Genomic DNA, 20,538 nt, shown 5'->3' on the forward strand with positions numbered 1-20,538 from the left:
GACAGTCTTCCTGAGTCTGGACCACATCTGTCAACCAAGCTACAGAGTTTGCAGGGAGGCGAGAATGGGTTTGGGCCGAAGGTCTTTGGGACCCTCACCCTGGAGGGCACATCTTTGAGTTTCTCCTTCTCCTAGGAATTCTCTTTTCAGGGTGAGTCAAATTAATTTGAACATATCTACCTGGCCATGAAGGGTTTGGTGCTCTGTTACATGAAAAGAAATGTCTGTGATTATGAAGATGATTAATATTTTTACTTTCAGATTGGTCCCCAAGGAAGAGAAATAATGCTTCCTGAGCCAAATGTATCTTCCACTGAGAGTGAGAAAATGTAAGTCACTTAGGGGAGAAATCTTGTTCTAGCCAAAAGGACAGGCAGTGGCTGCAAAAAAAACAAGTTGTTGCAGTGCTTACAGCACTGATTAAAGTATCAGCCCCTCCTTAGCTTCTCCAATCCCACTCTAAGTCACCACTAATCTAATTCTACCAAGGCTCTCCAATAGATCCCATTCTTCAGTTTATACATTTGGTGGTAAATTTGTGTATAAGTGATCCTAAGAAACTGCTAACCCACAACAACCATGATGCTTAAAGAAGATGGGGAAAGGGTTATCTCTCGTTCTCTTTGACGAAAGTGTCATTGGAAGGAAAGTCTGACGTATTCCCAGTTGGTTTTGTGCCAGACTCAGAAATCCATCTTAGGTGGGGAAACAGAACACATTAGAAAATTAAATGATCTGGTAGTCTCTGATCCCAAAGGACTAAAAATCCAGTCGGAAAGCAAGATCTAGACAGAAGAAAATCTAATAGCAACCAAAGGGCCAATGACAATAAAGCCAACAAAATAAAAAGTAAGCCAGAACACCAGCCATAAGTTCAGGAAAGGGGGAAAAGAACATAACATCCTACAAAAGATTTTTTGGGGCAACATTAAAGGTTTTAAGCATAAGCACACAGTTCACCCCTGTTTAGAAATAGTATAGGTTTCTGCTAAAAAGTTGTAAGGGCCACAGGTAATGTTGGCATGCTGGTGAGACCTAGACTTTTGCACTGTTCCATCCACTATGCCAAGCCTGCTGCTCGAGATACAAGGGACCCTGTAATTGCTTTAATATTGCTGCTAACAGTGGAAATTGTTAAATTCATTACCTGATCCCTCTAAATTCCAAGCCAGTGTCCCAATTAAAAAAAAAAAAAAGTTCTTTCTTTTCTTTTCTTTTTTCTTTTTTTTTTTGAGATGAAGTCTCGCTCTGTCACCCAGGCTGGAGTGCAGTGGCACCATCTCAGCTCACTGCACCCTCCACCTCCCAGGTTCAAGCGATTCTCATGCCTCAGCATGAGATGCATTTTTAGTAGAGATGGGGTTTCACCACAGGCTAGTCTCGAACTCCTGACCTCAAGTGATCCACCTGCCTCGGCCTCCCAAAGTGCTGAAATTATAGGCGTGAGCCACTGTGCCTGGCTGAAAAATGTTATTTTCATTTTAGTTTAATTTGTTCTTCTTTATAGGTCATGAAAAAAAGAAGTAAAAGTTTGTCCTGTGTCCTACTTCAGTGACAGAAGTAAAATGGCCACTTTTCACATGTTGGTTTCCCTACAGTGCGCCATATGGTTGCTGTGGCGGCGGGCTTAGGCGAGGAGGGGAAGCCATGAGCCTCTCAGCTCCAGCAGTTGCCTCTCAGGCCTTCAGGACGGCAGGTCCCCACCCTGCGTTCCTATCCCAGACCATCCCAAGTCTCCTGTCGTTTAAAAGAAAGGAATGTGTTTACTTTTAAGACTAGAACCTTAAGCCTGAAATACAATTGGCTGCCCTCGATAAAGCAGAATTTGGGCCAAACAGGCCCTATCCTGAGAGAACGCATGACTTTTAATAACTAAAAACCAGGTACAGTTGGTCGTGAATGATAATATACTAGGGTGTTTCCAAATAACTCAAAGACCTTTTGCTGTTGGGAGACTGGCTACCTTGACTATTAGATCCAATTGCAAATAGAAACTACTCTTAAAAAAAACCAAAAAACAAAAAAAAATCGCAGCTGTCTATAGTCCAAAACCATGGAAACCAGCTCTCTCTGCAAACAACGAGCCTGCTTCCCGCCAAGACAGCTAGAGCTTCTCAGTTCTCATGATTTTCTTCCAAATCCCAAACACCAAATGCCTTTAAAATGCACAAAAGAGCAAGGAGCCTACTGAATTGGCAGTTATTCCTGCTCCTTTTTAGTCAATGTCTGTGTAAAGAAAGGAAAGGCATAAAAAGATATGTGTTTTGCTTGGTTAGGGTTTCCAAAGACAAGATGGCCTCAGGACAAGTTAAGCCTCCGCTTAGAGAGCTGCTTGGAGCAACCCAGGGAGGGCTTCTGCATTTTCATGGCCAATGTATGTTTTCCTTCTCAGCAAAGGCCTTGTTCCAGGGGAAACTGAAATGTATGAGGTCCAGAAGGAACCCCATAGAAACCACACTGCATCTCAACAGGGCCACAGTCAGCACATAGTTTCCAGGTTATAAACCTCCCTCCCCCTTCACCCTTCAATCCCAGAGAGTCTGCAGTCTGCTTTACAAACACTCTTGCAACATATGACTAGAAGCCCATGTGAACTGGAATCTTAAATACACACCAAAACGCAGATAATGCCATCAGGGTCATCCTGCAAGGCCCACCTGTTCCCCCAGAGGCCAACCCAAGCAAAACTGAGGCACAGCTGAGGCCCCATGCCGGAAGAGGCTTTCCACCTCCCGCCTCAGCAGCCTGCCCACGTCCACAGGCCCAAAACAGTGTCCTCAGGCCCAAGGCAGTGTCCTCATGGACTGGGACCCTCTGTTCACACGAGACAGCTAGCTGTTACTCAAACTACATCAGCACAGCCGAGGATTGCTTATCTCTTCCTGAGAACCTCTCCACTGCCTTGGGGTCAAGTTGCCCCTCAGTGCTCCCCGTATCTGCATATTGCTCCTACTCCAGCTCCTTCACCAGGCTGTGAGCTCCATTCTGTTCACTGCTGCATTCCCGGTCCTTAGTTCAGTGCCTGATACTCAGCAGAAGCTCAATAGACGTTTCTTGAAAGTTGTTGGAGCATCAGTATTGGAGAGATCCATGCTACCTATCCATTCATTAGAATGAATCTCTATTGGTAGAAGTTCAGTGAAAGAAATGTGAGTAAAAGAGATATTTGGAGCAGAGGGCAACTTCCAAATATCCATCAGATAGGCTGCCACCTGTGTATCAGCCTGCCCTGTGCATCAGCTGTAACCTTTATTGTGTCTTGGAGTTCTTTCAGAATGATTAAATCTATACACCCTTTATTCAAAAAAATGCACACACACACACACACACACACACACACACACGTGCATTGTTGTCTGTAATTTCAAGAGTTTTAGAGGATCCCCTGAAGCACATTTCTGGGACCTCAGGCTAAGAACACCTGTACCATCTTAAAATTTGATACTTTTCTCTGCTTCTATTTTAGTCTTCTACCTCCCTGAGGGCAGGAAGGAAATCTTAGTCAACTCTGTGTCTACCATCATTCCTTGCACATAGTGGGGATCCCTTGAAAAAAATGCACACAAACCAAGAAAGCAATGAACCAGTGACTCTTGAAATACAGCAATAGCACCGATCCTAAGCAATCCACCATTTGCTTCTGTACTTTCCCTTCACCTACCCACCCATGGAAGCATGTCTAAGACTTGCAGAGTCAGAAATAAGGAGTGCTTCTGACATCTAAGCAGAGCAAACAACCAAGAGTGCCTGCCCCAGGACATTGTCCTCTGTGGTGAGGGAGACGGTTGCAGGACTGTCCCCAGACGATGCTTTCTAAACCTATGGGGGCATGTTTTGGTTGTCACAATAATCAGGGGGCCACCATCAGTGTTTTTTGGGTGAGACACCAGACATGTTGCAATGTCTAGGCTAATTCTGCATTGCAAAGAATTGTCCAAAGTCTCACATGACTCCCAATTGTACCATCAGATATTCATGTAGGTGAAAACATATTTATAGAGCTGTGGTTCTGGATCCTAACTCTGTGTTACAAAGTAATTTTTGTACCGTTCTAAATGTACACTGAATTTTCCAAAAATGCAGCTGCCACATAAGTCCATGTGAGATTGTAGATTGGTTGGAACTTCACCAAGAGCTGTTCACCTTTTGAAAAATCTCAATGCTAATGTCTACACCTCTGTTGGTTTTTGAGCCAGCAGCGAAGCACACCTGTATCATGCTACATGAGAGAGCCATTATATTCAGTGATTCTACTTAGGTATGCAAGCTCTGACTACTTTATCATGTCTTCTGTTGCAGTTGTACCCAAGCATTTACATATTTAAATGTATATTCTTCTTTAAAATTATTTTTTAACATTTCTCATTTATATTCCAGTAAGAATATTCTATTGAATTTCAAAATTATGTTTAGAAGTTTTGTTACCTAGATGTTTAATTTCAAGAGATTAAAAGAAATGTTACAAAAAGTTTCCTATAAAAAGGAAATTAAGTCTGATAGTGAACTACAGCAATACCATTTATATAGTGAATCATTAAGCATGCTTTTAGATGCAAGTAACAGTGTGCTAAATGTGGTTTGAAAAATAAAGATGTTAGTTTTTTCATAAAACAAGAAGCCCAGAGGTAGGTATTTTCAATGTTGGCTTAGTGGCTTAATGAGGTGGAAAATAACCCAGGTGACTGTCATCTTTCTGCTCAGCTACCTTCAGTGAGTTGTCATTTATTCTCAGGATTGTCCCTTTGAGGTTGCAAGAGAACTGCTGCAGCTCAGTCTGTATCCAAAAGGAAGAGGCACTAATTTGCCCTTGCATAGATCTTTTAACTAAAGAGGAAGGTTTTTTCCAAAAGCTCCAGGGAAGACTTTCTTTCTGGTTTAATTCACCAGGATTTAACTAGATGCTGATGGCAACAAGGGGAGCTGGGAAAGCTAGTGTTTTCAGTATTAAATACAGGTGGCTCTGCTGGCAAGACTCTGGGCGGGGGACTCAGGGGGCACAGGTGCAAATGGCTGTTGGTTGCAAACATAATTGCTTGCTATGATTACTCAGAACAAAAAACACCTAACAAATGGTAGGTTTTAGAATGATATATCTATATGTTTATATTTCAACCAAAAGTATGGAAAAAAGTCATCAGTGAGACTATGTTTAATGGTATTGATTCTCCATACCCCTTTTCTTCCTAGTTGCCACAATTTATTGGTTTTTGTTTTTTGTTTTTGTTTTTTCTTTTTTTTTTTTGAGACAAGGTCTTGTTCTGTTGCCCAGGCTGGAGTTCAGTGGCACGATCACAACTTACTGCAGCCTCAACCTCCTGAGCTCAAGCCATCCTCCCACCTCCAACTCCCAATTAGCTAGGACTACAGCTGTGCCACCATGCCTAGCTAATTTTTTCTTTTTCTGTAGAGACAAGGGTCTCTCTATGTTGCCCAGGCTGGTCTTGAACTCTTGGGCTCAAGTGATCCTCCCACCTCGGCCTCCCAAGTTGTTGGGATTACAAGCATGAGCCACCACACCCAGCTCTCGTTGCCATAATTTGATTTTAAATCAAAGTGGCGTGTTCTATGTTCAAAAATGATTCAACTGTGCCACCTACTTCATGGCTTTGGTGTGGGTGACAAGTGAGAATATATGCAATTACACCTCTAAGATATTCTTGATCTGATAGCATTATCCCCAAAGAATGCATATGAAGCGTAGCTGTAAGTGTATTTATTTTTCACAGAATACAAATCAAAGTTTATTGGACAAAATTAAGGCCTTCGTATTTCATAATTTACCAAGGCTAAAGAAACACTAGATAATTTAAGTCCTTCACAAAAATTTCACTTTCACTTCCCCAATCTCTATTACAATGACCCAACCAAATGTTAGCAAAACAAACACTATAAATAACACCAAGTCCTTTAAAGATGACTATCCCAAATGTTATTTCTTGGCATAGGTGATCTTCATAGCATGGGATGTTGTGATCTTAAATCCCTGTAAAGCATCCCTGGCAGCTCCAGCCTGCCCATCACTTTCAAATTCAACAAAAGCAATGTCATGCCTCCCTGGTAATGCCTCCCTGGTACTAGACGTACTTCCTTGAAGCCAGGGAACTGATTAAACAGTATGGATAACATCATCTCATTAGTCTCTTCTGGTAAGTTATTAAGGAATAAAATATAGTTTGGAGGGTAATTGAGGACCTGAGGATTTGGTGTTGAATTTCCTTGCGTATTAGCTGAATTTGGAGTTCCCTAGCCAGGCCTTTTGTTTGTGGTTTTTGCAGTCTGTTCCACATTTTTGGCTTTTTTCTTTTCTTTTTTCTTTTCTTTGTCAGCAAAAGTGCCACACATTTCAGATATTATATCCGAATCTGTTTTTGCATATGTATTCGCATTGGTTTACCATAAAATGGAAATCCTTGTGACTGTCTCTAAGCATTTGTGGATGAGCCCAGTTTCTTAAATATGACAAAGGCCTGCCCCTCATCTTCATGGTCTTTAAAGCCACAAAGTCCACCACATGACCAAACTGAGAAAACAGGGCATATAGGGATCTCTTCAATTCTTCCTTTTTAATTTTGTCATTCATATTGTTGATATAAATTGTATGATTTGGTCTGATATCCATGTTTGCGTTAAATTCTTCAGAAAGAGACAGTAAATAATCTAAGGCCTATGCCATCTCCCGTAAGAAACAAAAACTACTCTAAGTTTATTTTAAGCTAGGTTTCACAGCCTAAATGAAAATTAAAATGGAAAAAAATGTGTGAGATTGAAATTTTGCAATCTAACTTTCAAATTCACACAAGAGATCTGATAGGCTAGACTACTAGAATATTGAGAATGTAACCTTTAAAAAAAATGGAAATAGCAAAAAGGAGAATCTTCTGTCCTGTTTTAATCCCCACTGGCCATGCCCTGTTGAGATCTAGAACACAATTAGGCACTAGAACCAGGAGCCAACAAAGGGTGATGCTGTTCTCTCCAGCTGCCACATGCTGAGCATCTCCATGCTCTTTGGTGCTGCTTAGTGGAGCCAGAGCTAACCCCGGGGACCAGATGTCTGGGTTTGCCCAGGAAGGTCTCACTTCACTCATACTACTGATATGGACACGAGGCAAGGAAATGCCAGGTAGTAGAGGGCGGTTCCCCAGCAAAGGCCTCACCCTTAAGCCTGGACACCCGAGGCCTTAAATGGGAATAGGCATTCCTGTTTTTGCCCCCAACTGTTGCCTTTTCCAAGACCACCCTGGCCCACCACACCCCCCATCCTGTACCCATAAAAATCTGCTCCACGAGCAGAAGCATGGCAGAGCAGCAGAGCAGCAGAGCAGCAGAGTGGCATGGCAGAGAATGAGAGAAGAGAGGAAGCACCTGAGAGGAGTTCAGCTGGGGGCAGTCGGAGAGGAGATCAGCTTCAGGATGGCTGAACCCCAGGGGAAGATCATCTTCCCACTCCATCCCCTCTCCAGCTTCCCATCCCACTGAGAGCTACCTCCATCACCCAATAAAATCCCCGCATTCACCATCTTTCAAGTACATGTAACCTGATTCTTCCTGGATGCAAGGCAAGAATTTGGGATGCACTGGGTGCAGAAACCCAAAAAGGCTGTCACCCTGACTCTTCACTGAGCTGTTTAACACTTAAGCCATCCCTGGACAGCAGGGCTAAAAGAGCACTGTAATACTCATAGACACTGCCATGGGGCCAGAGCCCAAAAGTGCTCACCCTGGCTCCAGCACCTGCTTCCTTGCATGCTCCCCTCCTGTAAGGGGTTTGAGCATGTGGTGGCTGAGCAAACAAGCCACACCCCTGTTGCAAGTCCCACAAAGGGGTCCAGGGAGTCTCCCATTTCATTACTCCTACCCTAATTAAAACCGCGCTGGTTTGGGGACAGTTACCCCATGAATCAATTTGGAAATTCTAGACCATAAAATCTCAACTCACACCCAATCCCTCAGCTGAAGAAAGAAAAGCTAAAAGAATGGGAAAGCTGTAGAGTTGGGGAGTTGGAGCAGAAGAGGGTTAAGCAGGAAGAAAAAAAAGAGAAGGCCATTAAGAAAATAAAAGCTCAGGCCCTACATTAGGAAGAACAAAAATTCAGAATGCCATTCCTCCAGGTATTCTCCTTCTTGGCTGGGAGGGCTGGTGGGGAAGGAAAATTTCACAACAGCCCAATGAATGGATGGCTTGTTTCCCTCCAAGGAGGCTTACAGCTGGACACCAGTAGTCCGAATAGCGGTCCTGTTTCTCAGGCAGGCTTCCAAGGCTGCCAAGTGTTACAAGCCCTTCATAGAGCAGTGGATTTTAAAGGTGAATTGAAACTATTTTAAGATCCCTCTTGGGTAGCAGATGGACAGAATGACAGATTGTTACTATGGTGTAGTTGTTTTCATTCCTGGCCCAACTGCCGCACTAAGCACACAGCACTGTGGGCTCCACAAGAGACAGGCATGGTTTGCTCTCTCTGCAAGCACGATGTGTTCTGTAAAACATGCAAAGAAAGAAGAGTGGGAACCAGATTACAAGTTCTTCTAAACAAAATAGAAAAATATTTACTAGGCCATAATAGGACTAGGCAAGCTAATGCGGAATTTTGCTTTGATATTATCTTTGATACCCAGTTGGGGGAAGGGGGGGTGACATGTATGTGAAATTGTACTTTCAGGAGTTTTATTCAGTAAGCCAAAAACTAAGAAGTCTTTTGATTGGATCAATGTTACCCAATTTTTGGGCCAAAATAATAATAATAAACTTTGGTATAGCTCAGTGGTTAAGAGTTCCAGTTCTAGGCTGGTAGCAGTGGCTCATGCCTGTAATCCCAGCACTTTGGGAGGCCAAGGTGGGCGGATCATGAAGTCAGGAGATCGAGACCATCCTGGCTAACATGGTGAAACCCCATGTCTACTAAAAATACAAAAAAATTAGCCAGGCGTGGTGGCGGGCGCCTGTAGGTCCAGCTACTTGGGAGGCTTAGGCAGGAGAATGGTGTGAACCCAGGAGGTGGAGCTTGCAGTGAGCCAAGATCGCACCACTGTACTCCAGCCTGGGCGACAGAGCTAGACTCCATCTCAAAAAAAAAAGAGTTCCAGTTCTAGATTAGATAGCCTTGATTCAAATCTCAGCTTTATCAGTTACTAGTAACTCTAGGCAAGTTTCTTAACCACCTTGTATCTTGGTTTTTTCATCAGTAAAATGCTGATGTTGCCTCTGTCATAAGGTTGTTGGGTAGAGCTGATAAACAAAATGCTTAGGACACTGCCTGGCACATCCTGGAGCTTGTTAATGTCAGTTGTGGTGGTAGTTGTCACTATTAAAAGGTATAATTTCAAGGTTCCATTGTAATCTCTTAAATGTGCTTAGCTATGCTCAATTTGACCAGCCAGGGAAAAATATTTTTTTCAGAGATAAGCTACTGATATTTTGATAATGCTCCCAGTTTCTCTCCCTTGAGTAGGTCAGGAAGTAGGAAGGTTTGTGAAAGAACGGAGCTATTATAAAACATAGTTACAGAGTTGTATAGCTCTAGGGGGTTTCTGTGCTGCCCTGGTTACTTCTCTTGCAGAAAAAGAAGAGAAGGGAGGCTGAGGCTGGCAGATCACGAGGTCAAGAGATCAAGACCATCCTGGCCAACATGGTGAAACTCCATCTCTACTAAAAATTCAAAAATTAGCCAGGTGTGGTGGCACGCGCCTGTAGTCCCAGCTACTTGGGTGGCTGAGGCAGAAGAATTGCTTGAACCCAGGAGGCAGAGGTTGCAGTGAGATGAGATCGCGCCGCTGCACTCCAGCCTGGCGACAGAGCTAGACTCTCTCTCAAAAAAAAAAAAGGAAGTGGTAAGAATTCATAGCAATTAGAGTCACCAAAGCTGGGAAGGTAGGACTGAAATGTTTTTGTTCCACAAAAGTTTTCTGAGCCTTTGCCTGCACAAAGTACTTTATTAGGACATTTCCGTGCTACCTATGCAATGCTCAAGGACTTCATTCATTCACTCATTTATTCCACGAGTCTGTGAGCATTAACTATGGATCAAGAACTGTCCTAGAGGCTGGAGATAGAACAACAGACAAAACAGGGTCCTAACCTCAGGGCCTCACAGAGTATGGGGGATGCTGACCATTAGCAATCATTAGTGATAGCTCAGGAACTCAGGGAGCAAAGAGGAAAGGGCCAAACTCATCACTTGATGCATGGGAAAGCAATCTGAGGTACCAGCACGGGCAGAGTCCACATATGGAAGCGTTTCAAAGTAGAGAATTCCTGATTTGATGTCAGATTTAAAAGAGCAGGTAAAACTCAGAGTCAATTTAGTATGAGCAGCGAGGGGAGACAGGGGAGTTGGCAAGGCAGGGAGTAGGTACCAGTCATTAGTTCTTTGCCTGCAGCGTGACCAGCCTTGTGCTAAGCCCTTTCCGCCATGCTCTATGACAATCCACTGAAGTCAGGATGGCTGTTGTCTTTTGACAGATGAGAAACCCGAAGCACAGGGTATTTAAGTGGCTTGGTCAAGGTCTTCCAGCTGCTTAGTTGTGCTGGGTTAAGCAAATGGCTGTGGCTTCAAGCTTTGGTTTTTCCATTGCCCGACAGGGGCTCGGTTCCAGGAAGGCAAGTGGAGTCCATCCAGGATATTATGAAAGGAAAACTAAGAGCATGTTGTCACATCCAGAATGATGGTAATATGTTTAAAATTAGATTATAATAGGAAACTGGCAATACTATGTGTCCCTAGGTGTTATCTAGCCCGGATGGCAAGCCAGGCAAATAAAGTTCATTATCGATAGCCTGATATGCCTAAAGTGTTAATTTGCATATAGGACTTGCACTGGCTGCTCAATCTGGCTGCTTGCGATTTCTCTTTCCCTGAGATACCCATTTGGCCCAGGGATGTATGCAAATGAGTTCTGGATGTTCATAAAAGCTCTGTCTCCCCACAAAATGCAGATTGCCAAGTGTTGCATCTCTTCCAACCAAGTTTTCATTCTCATCTCTTTGGTTCTTTGATTGATTTTGCTACTCCATTTCTAGAACCTTCTTCACCATCACCCCATCTTGGGTTGGTTAGTGTTTATGTTCAGCTCTAAGTAACAGAAACCTGACTAAACAATGGCTTCAAAGAACCATGGGTTTAAATTTTCTGCATTAATTTAATTAATGCAGTTGCTAGCATTAGTGGAGATGTGAAAATATTGATCCTGTCAAGAAGTAAATTGCTTGCATAGATGGAAAGGTATCTCATGCTGTCCCGAGTCTCCAGATTGTTATTTACTGTCCTAGATGGGGCCATTTAGTTTTCATGACAGGCTGCTGACTTTCTAGTTACTGTCTTCTCTCTAGCTGGCCTGGCTCCATTCTAATTTCATCAGATTCAGTCTATTATTGGGCCAACCTGGAGCTTCCCTGGGAAGCTGCTCCACTTGCCAGTGGTTCAGAATGTAGGTCCTGGGTTAGCTCTGAGATGCCCTTGGTTTTGAGTTGCTGAAGCAGAGCCTTAACACACCCTCAGTCCCATGCTCTTCTGAGGGCACAGAGAAACCATGACATGGGAACAGGACATCATTGAAAAGCCTACTGTGTGCCAGGTGCTTTAGACACTTTCTCCCTGAAGCCTCATGAGAACCTAGGAAATGAATCCTATTATCTTTTCCATTTGGGAGATGAGGACACAGGTTTAGAAAATGTAAATAACAAGACTGTATGGCCAGCACGGGTCTGTCTGATCCCAAACCCTATTCTCTTTCCAGTCACAATGTGCTGAGCCCTGAAAGTTCCAAATTGTCCTAAGTTCCTTAGATACCTGCATCAAGGGTGCGGCAGGGGTGGAGAGGAGAAGGCAGAGTAGACACCATATCTCAGGGAACCTGGGATCAGGCCAGAACCCCAGGGGCTGGGTGCTACAGAATAAATTTCCCTGGAGTCTGCTAGTGACCCAGACTAGGGTCTCTGGTGATTACATAACAGGCATAGCTCCCCCAGACAGCTGTTATCCACAGTGGCAGAAACAGGGGATCCCTTAGCTAGTTTAGATATTCTATAAGAGCTAGGAGAAATCATACCTAGTTCTGCACTACGGTTAGGCAGAAAAGGTTCAAAATGCTGAGTTGCCTTGCTCCTGGCAAGAGTCACTTCAGCTCCAGGTGGTGGCCACTTATCTTGTGCTCATCAAAAACTATAATCAGTGGTTCTATATCTCTCTCTTTTTAAAAATGACTTAGATTTAATAATCATTTAATAATCATACGGGGGCAGTACACAGACCCTCACTGCCCCAACGACATTTGTAAAAGGCACTGGGGCAGAAAGGATCTGTGTACTGCTCCGCAAACTGATCCCCATCAAGCAAAGATTTCCACAGTGGCCCTTGTGTTCTGTCTCTAGAAGGAGAGGTAGCAACCTGCTGATCCTGTGGGCTCAGGTCTCCTTGCCCATCCCTCACTCCTCACCAGCATTAGGAGCCCCCATACCCCTCTCTGGTCATCATTCTTTGTTCTATGGCTTGGGGCAGTGCCACTGATCCACAGAAGAGGACTTCCATGTCTATAGTGGTCTTTGCCATTTCCCAGCAAATGGCCACAAGATGCCCAGTTCTTTCATGTCCTCCCAGGTAGACATCATGCATGTCTACCCCGGGTCTCACAGTTCTCTTGGGAGTACTTGGCCTGAAAGGGAAATAAACAGATGGCTTGTCTATACCATACCTGTTTGCAAAAGTTATTTCATGTGGGGAACTGAAGGAAAAAGTTGGAACAGAAAGGAAGATTCTGTGTATCGAGCCTCTGGAAACGGGAATCAGTGAAACTTAAGTTCTCCCAGAAAAGTGTGGGGTGCATTGTACAACTTAACTTTAGGGAACATGGTCCAATACAGTGCTTCCCGTCCTCTCTGTTGTCATGGTGCATGGGAAACATGAATTGTATTTGAACCACACACTGGGGAACACGGTAAATAAGCAGGGCCACTCACAGCCAGACACAATAGGTCAGGAAGCTCTGGAAACCCCAGACCCCACCAGGCCTCACTGAGAACAAGTAACCCAAGTCTGGGCACACCACTGGGAGCCTGTAGTCCAGGCAATAGAAGGGTTGATGAAAATCCAGAGGAGCTCAATCCTGTTGTCACAGATGTGTGTATATTTCCCCTGGGCAGCTCATGAACCAACACAGCTACTTGGTGTCTGGAGCAGCTTTCTAAAACCTTCCCTCTCTGAGCCTCGACTTCACCTCAGTCTAAAAATCACTCAGCAGCTCTGAACTCCTGATGATCAAGGGTCATTCTGATCATACATGATCAATTCTGTTTCTCTCTTATAGCCAAAAAGTCAACAATCCCCTAGGAAATGAAGGAAGAGAAGTTGTATGATTCATACCATTACTGGGTAGTTTGTAGTTTATCTCTTCCTTCCATAAAGCCTGTGGCAAAAAAAAAAAACTGTTGTATTTTGATTGGTGACACCCCACCAAAAGGTCTCAAGACACATCTTCTATTTTGTTTTTAATAGCTCCCACCTTATTGCATCTTACTTCTAATGTAAAATGTCAATCAGTACATTTTTAAGAGGGCATTTTAAAAATAGTTTATTGCACCTTCAATTAAATTTATGACATAACTAGATATTGCATGATTGACATAACTAGATATGAAATTTATGACATAACTAGATATGAAAGTCATGATTGGAGTCCACAGAATTGATGCTAAAAATAACCTAACAAAAGGAAGAAGTGACTTAAATTCATGTATATGTTTATCAAATTTAATTTAATGAGTAGCTTTGAAATGACCCAGCAATCCCACTCCTAGGTTTATGTACCTGAGAGCAATTTGTGCATAGATCCGCCAAAAGATATGTACGAGAATGTTCATAGCAGCTTTATGTAAAATAGCTCCAAATTGGAAATAGCTCACATGTCTGTCAACAAAAGAATGAATAAATAACTCATGCTATATCCACATAATAAGATAATACTTGGCAATAAAGGCAACACACTTCTAATACTCACAACACAGATGAGTCTCACAATAGAAGAATAGAAGCCAGTCACAAAATGACACATCTTTTATTATTTCACTTATATGAAGGTCAGGAGCACATATCTGGAGTGGTTACCTCCAGGTGGAGAGGCAGGGATTGACTGGAAAGAGTATGAGGAACTTTCTGGAGTGCTGGACTTGTGATGCCTTGATCCAGATGGTGGTTACAAATATGTACACATGTTTAAACAGTGAGTGACACACTTTAGATTGGTGTAGTTTATGTACTTGTATATCACAATAAAAAATTAAAATATATTTGACATATATTGAGTGTCTGGGAAAATTTTCCTAGGCACCTAACTTTCCTTTTTGGTTTAAAAAACAAAAGTTAGAAGTTGAATTAGGCAAGGCCAGGACCCTTTGGACCCTTTGGAAGAGAAACAGGGATTAAACATCACATCCGGGTCAGCTGGAAAAACTATTCAGCAAAATTCGCAGAACTTCGTCTGCTGACCTGGCCCATCCTGAAGTCTCTCAACATGGGGCTCATTCTACCGTTTTTTGCCTCCACCTCTCATTTTCCTGATTTGGGGATTGTTACGGGCTTAATTATGTCTCTCCAAATTTACATGTTGAGGTCCTAACTCAGTACCTCAGAATGTGACAGTATTTGAAGACAGGGTCTCAAAGAGGTAACTAAGTTAAAATGAGGTCATTTGGGTGGGCCCTAATTCAATCTAACTGGCGTCCTTATAAAAAGAGGAGATCAGGCCCCAGGGGAAGGACCACCTAAAGATGCAGGAAGAAGATGACCATCTACAAGCCAAGGAGAGAGGCCTCCGAAGAAACGAATCCTGCTGAGACCTTGATCTTGAACTTCTAGCCTCCAGAACTGTGAGAAAATAAATTCCTGTTATTTAAGCCACCCAGTCCGTGGTACTTTGTTATGGCAACCCTAGCAAATTAATACAGGGCCTTTCTCCTGGTTGAGACCACTCACATTCCAACTCTGGCTTCCATGTGGTATGGCTGCTTCACCTAAGTAGCCTTAACTTTATCCTTAATCTGTGTCCAGGCCTCAGTTCCAGAAGATATTTGGCACTCTGGATGCAGAACATACTCCAAGAACAAACCGCTTTAGACAAATACAGGAAGCCCAAGTTTTACTTTCTGGAAAAAGAAGAGTAGGGGGTGGAGTCTAACAAACTCACAGTGACCCAAGCAACATCGCAGCCTCATTCACATCAAGCCTGTCCCAAAGGGAAGTAATTATTTGGCCTAATTTGGGGACTCTTTTTAAGAAAAAGAAACAATTGGACAACCAATCAGAAGAGATCTAGAACATCATGTATCTTTCCATGTTAACAGCGTTTGTCAAACCATGAAAGACTGACTTCTACTTCCCAGAGGATGGGGTAGAAGTGCTTTCCCCTATTCCTTCTGCTAAGTACTTCTAAAAACCCTGAACATTCTGTATAAAACAAACATCAGGAAACCCTGAAAGGTAGAAAGAAGAGGGCAAATCAGCTGGAGAACTTGGGACCCAAAGAATGACATAGTGGTGAGTTCCCTGGGTTTTCTTCTTGCCTCGTAAATCCCAGACTTGGAGCTGAAGAAGCTGGCAACTGGGAATGCCAATGGGCACAGACAAAAGAAAGTCTCAATCAAAGCCTACTTTCTCTAGCCAAAGGGCCAGGAAAGGGCATCCAAGTAGGACTGGTTATTTTAAACAATAACCACTCTCCTACAAACACCACAGAATAAACTATGGCTCACTCACACCAGAAAAAGCCCCCACTCTCCACCCCCACCTCATGCCAGGGTGACGTCAGACAAAGCTGAAAAGGGGCCAGGACTTCACCCCATAGGATAGTAGCAACACCACCCATCAACAGCAGAATGCACATTCTTTACGTGCGCCTACAGAACATATACCAAGATAGAACACACCCTGGGTCATAAACACACACACACCCTCCCAATAAATTTAAAATAGTTGAAATCATACAGAGTATGTCCTCTGATCACAAAAGAATCAAACTAGAAATCAGTAACAGGAAGATAAAAAAAATCTCCAGAGACTTGGAAACTAAAGAAGAGTGAACTATTATGTCTTCCTGATGCATTGACATTTTGATCATTATATAATGTCTTTATCTGTGTCTGGTAATTTTCTTTGCTTGAAAATCCACTTTCTCTTTCTATTTTTATTTCCAACTTGCCTATATCTTTATATTAAAGCACGTTGCTTGTACATAGGATAGATTTTGGTGATTTTTTAAAATCCACTTTGCCAATCTCTGCCTTTTGATTGGTGTATTTATACCATTTACAAGTGTTGAACACTTTCCACCTAAGATTAGGGACAAGGCAAGAATATCCACATGTACGACTCTAATTCAACATAGCACTCCAAGTGCTAGCCAGAGCAATAAGTCAAGAAAAAGAAAAAGAAATAAAAGGCACACAGATTGGAATAAAAAGAAACCAAACTGCTCCTATTTGCAGATGGTAAGACTGTCTACATGGGAAATCCCAAGAATATACAAAAAAACTTCTAGAGTAAATAAGTGAGTTCAGCAAGTTCACAAGACGCAAAATTAACATACAAAAACCAATTATATTTCTATATATTAGAAATGAAAACATGGGGACTAAAAGTAAAAATATAATGTAAATTAAAACCGCCGTAAGGTATCACTTCACACCTGTTAGGACGACTATTATCAAAAAGGAAAGTGATAACAAATGTCGGTGAGGGTCTGGAGAAAAGGGAACTCTTGTCCACAGTTGGTGGGAATATAGATTGTACAGCCATTATGGAAAACACTACAGACATACTTCATTTTGTAATGTTTTGCAGAGTCTACTTTTTTTTTTCTTTTTTACAAATAGAATGTTTGTGGCAACTCTGTGTCAAGCAAGTCTATCAACACAATTTTTCCAAAGCATGTACTCACTTCCTATCTCTGTGTCCCATTTTGGCAATTCTCATAATATTTTCAAGCTTTTTCATTATTATTATATCTGTTATGGTGATCTCATCAGGGATCTTTTATGTTGCCACAGTAATTGCTTTAGGGCGCCATAAACCATGCCCATATAAGATGACAAATTTAATCAATACATGTGCGTGTTCTGACTGCTCCATCAACTGGCTGTTTCTCCATCTCTCTCCTTCAAGCCTCCATATTCCCTGAGATACAACATATTGAAATTAGGCCAGTTAATAACCCTACAATGGCCTCTAAGTGTTCAAGTGAAGGGAAGAGTCTCTCATCTTTCACTTTAAATCAAAAGCTAGAAATGATTACGCTTAGTGAGGAAGGCATGTTGAAAGCCAAAACAGAACAAAAGCTAGGCCTCTTGCACCAAACAGTTAGCCAAATTGTTAATGCAATGGAAAATTTCTTGAAGGAAATTTAAGAGTGGTACTCAGTGAATACACAAATGATAAAAAAGCAAAACAGCCTCATTGTTGATATGGAAAAAGTGCTAGTGGTCTGGATAGAAGATCAAACCAACCACAACATTCTCTTAAGCCAAAGTCTTATCCAGAACAAGGCCCTAACTCTCTTCAATTCTGTGAAGGCTGAGAGAGATGAGGAAGTTGTAGAAGAAAAGTTGGAAGCTAGCTGAGGTTGGCTTATGAAGTTTAAAGAAAGAAACCATCTCCATAACATAAAAATACAATGTGAAACTGCAAGTGCTGATATAGAAGCTGTACCAAGATATCTAGAAGATCTAGCTAATTGATGAACATGGCTACACAAAACAACAGGTTTTCAATGTAGACAAAACAACATTAAGTTGGAAAAAGATACCTTCTAGGACTTTCATTTCTAAAGAAGAGAAGTCAATGCCTGGCTTTAAAGCTTCAAAGGACAGGCTGACTTTCTTGTTAGGGGCTAATGCAGCTGGTGACTTTAAGTTGAAGCCAATGTTCATTGACCATTCTGAAAATCCTAGGGACCTTAAGAATTTTGCTAAATCTACTCTCCCTGTGTTCTATAAGTGGAAAAACAAAGCCTGGATGACAGCACATCTGTTTATAACATGGTTTGCTGAGTATTTCAAGCCCACTGTTGAGATCTACTGCCCAGATAAAAAAGATTCCTTCCAAAAGATTACTGCTCATTGACAATGCACTTGGTCACGAAGAACTCTGATGGAGATGTACAAGGAGATGAATGCCTGCTAACACAAGATCCATTCTGCTGCCCATGGATCAAGGAGTAATTTAGCCTTTCAAGTTCTGTTATTTAAGCATACATTTTGTAACACTATAGCTGCCATAGATAGTTATTCCCCTGATGGGTCTGGGCAAAGTAAATTGTAAGGCTTCTGGAAAGGATTCACCATTCTAGATGCCATTGAGAACATTCATGATTGAAGGGAGGAGGTCAAAATATCAACATTCACAGGAGTTTGGAAGAAGTTGATTCCAACCCTCATGGATGTCTTTGAAGGGTCCAAGACTTTATTTGAGGACGTAACTGCAGATGTGGTGGAAATAGCAAGAGAACTAGAATTAAAAGTGGAGCCTGAAGATGGGACTGAATTGCCGAAATCTCATGATAAAAATTGAATTGATGAGAGTTGCTTTTTAAGGGCAACTGAAATGGTTTCTTTAGGTGGAATCTACGCCTGCTGAAGATGCTGTGAACATTGTTGAAATGACAACAAAGGATTTAGAAGATTACATATACCCAGTTGATAAAGCAGCAGCAAGATTTGAGAGGACTGACTCCAATTTTGAAACAAATTCTACTACAGGTAAAAACCCTATCAAACAGCATTGCACACTACAGAGAAATCCTTCATAAAAGGAAGAGTTTATTGATGTGGCAAACTTCATTGTTGTTGTATTTTTAGAAATGGCCATAGCCACCCCAGCTTTCAGCAACTACCACTCTGATTAGTCAATAGTCAACATCAAGGCAAGACCCTCCACCAGCAAAAAGATCATGACTCACTGAAGGTTCAGATAATCATTGGCATGTTTTAGTAATAAAATATTTTTTAATTAAAGTATGTACATTGTGTTTTCGGACAAAATGCTATTACACACCTAATAGACTACACTACAATATAAACATAACTTTTATTTTTAATGGAGAACAAAAAAATGTGTGACTCACTTTATTGCAATATTCGCTTTATTGTGGTGGTCTGGAACTCAACCCACAGTATCTCCAAGGCATGCCTGTGTGGGGGTTCCTAAAGAAATTAAAAATTAAAACTACTGCATGGCCTAGAAATCCCTCTTTTCTGGTATATACCCAAAGGAGATAAAATCACTACCTCATAAAAATATCTGCTCCAGTGTTCACTGCAGCATCATTCACAATAGCCAAGATATGAAAACAACCCAAGTCTCTGTCAATAAATGAATGGATAAAGAAAAAAAGAAAATGTAGTGTTGGTGTATACATCCACACATGTACACAATGGAATATTATTCAGCCTTAAAAAAGGAGATCCTACCATTTGCCAAAACATGAATGGACCTAAAGGATATTATGCTGAGATAAACCAGACACAGAAAGAAAAATGTTGGATGATCCCACTTATATGTGGAATCCTTTAAAAAAAATGTCTAAATATACAGAGATATAGAATAAAACAGTGGTTACTGGAGTGAGGGACAGGGGAAGGGAGGAAATGGAGAGATGGGGTCAAGTCACAAAGTAGCAGATACACAGGATGAACAAGACAAGAGATCTAATGTATGAGAGAACTATAGTTAATAAAATCATATGGTATTGAGAATTTTTGTTAAATAAGTAGATTGTAGCTGCTCTTGTTATCTATAGTAACACAACTACGTTACCATAGTAAAATATTTGCTATAGTAAAACAAATTTACGTATTTATCATCTCACAGATGATGATTTTACTATCTATATATCTCATAACATCATGTTGTAAATCTCAAATATACACCATTAGATTTATTTTTAACAAAGAAAATTAAAACACATATAATACTATTTATGATTACTTTAAAAATTAAATACTTAGGTGTGAATCTGGAAAACTATATATGTGATCCATGTGCTGAAAAATGCACAATGCTGATGAGAGAAATTAAAGAGGATCTATATAAATAGACGTATATGCACAGATTAGAAGACTCAACATAATAATGATATCAATTCTCCCCAAATTAGTATAAAGTTTGAATGCAATTTCTATCAAAGTTCTTGCAAGACAGACAAAATATTGTTCTAAAATGTATATGACAAAACAAAGGAACTAGACTAGCTTAAAAAATTGAAAAAAAAGAATAGTGGGAGAAATCAATCTATCTAATTTTGAGCCATTACATAATATGTAATGTTAAATGTTACTTCTGAAATAAGGAATATTATATAAGTAATCAATACTGTATGGTATTGGCAGAGGAATGGACACATTGATAAATGAAACAGAATAGAGAACCTAAAACTGGACTCACACAAGCCAGACACAATAGCTAGTGCCTATAGTCCCAGCTATAGAGACAGGAGGATCGCTTGAGGCCAGGAGTTTGAGGGTGGGGTGCACTACGATTGCACCTGTGAATAACCATT

General features: G+C 41.4%; 1 pseudogene; it reads right to left on the minus strand.

The window, feature by feature from the left end:
• Positions 1 to 5,853: 5,853 nt before the first annotated feature.
• Positions 5,854 to 6,636, minus strand: LOC100460508 (U2 small nuclear ribonucleoprotein B''-like; annotated as a pseudogene).
• Positions 6,637 to 20,538: the final 13,902 nt, after the last annotated feature.

Source organism: Pongo abelii, chromosome 5 (assembly GCF_028885655.2).
Source record: "Pongo abelii isolate AG06213 chromosome 5, NHGRI_mPonAbe1-v2.0_pri, whole genome shotgun sequence".
Taxonomy (NCBI): domain Eukaryota; kingdom Metazoa; phylum Chordata; class Mammalia; order Primates; family Hominidae; genus Pongo; species Pongo abelii.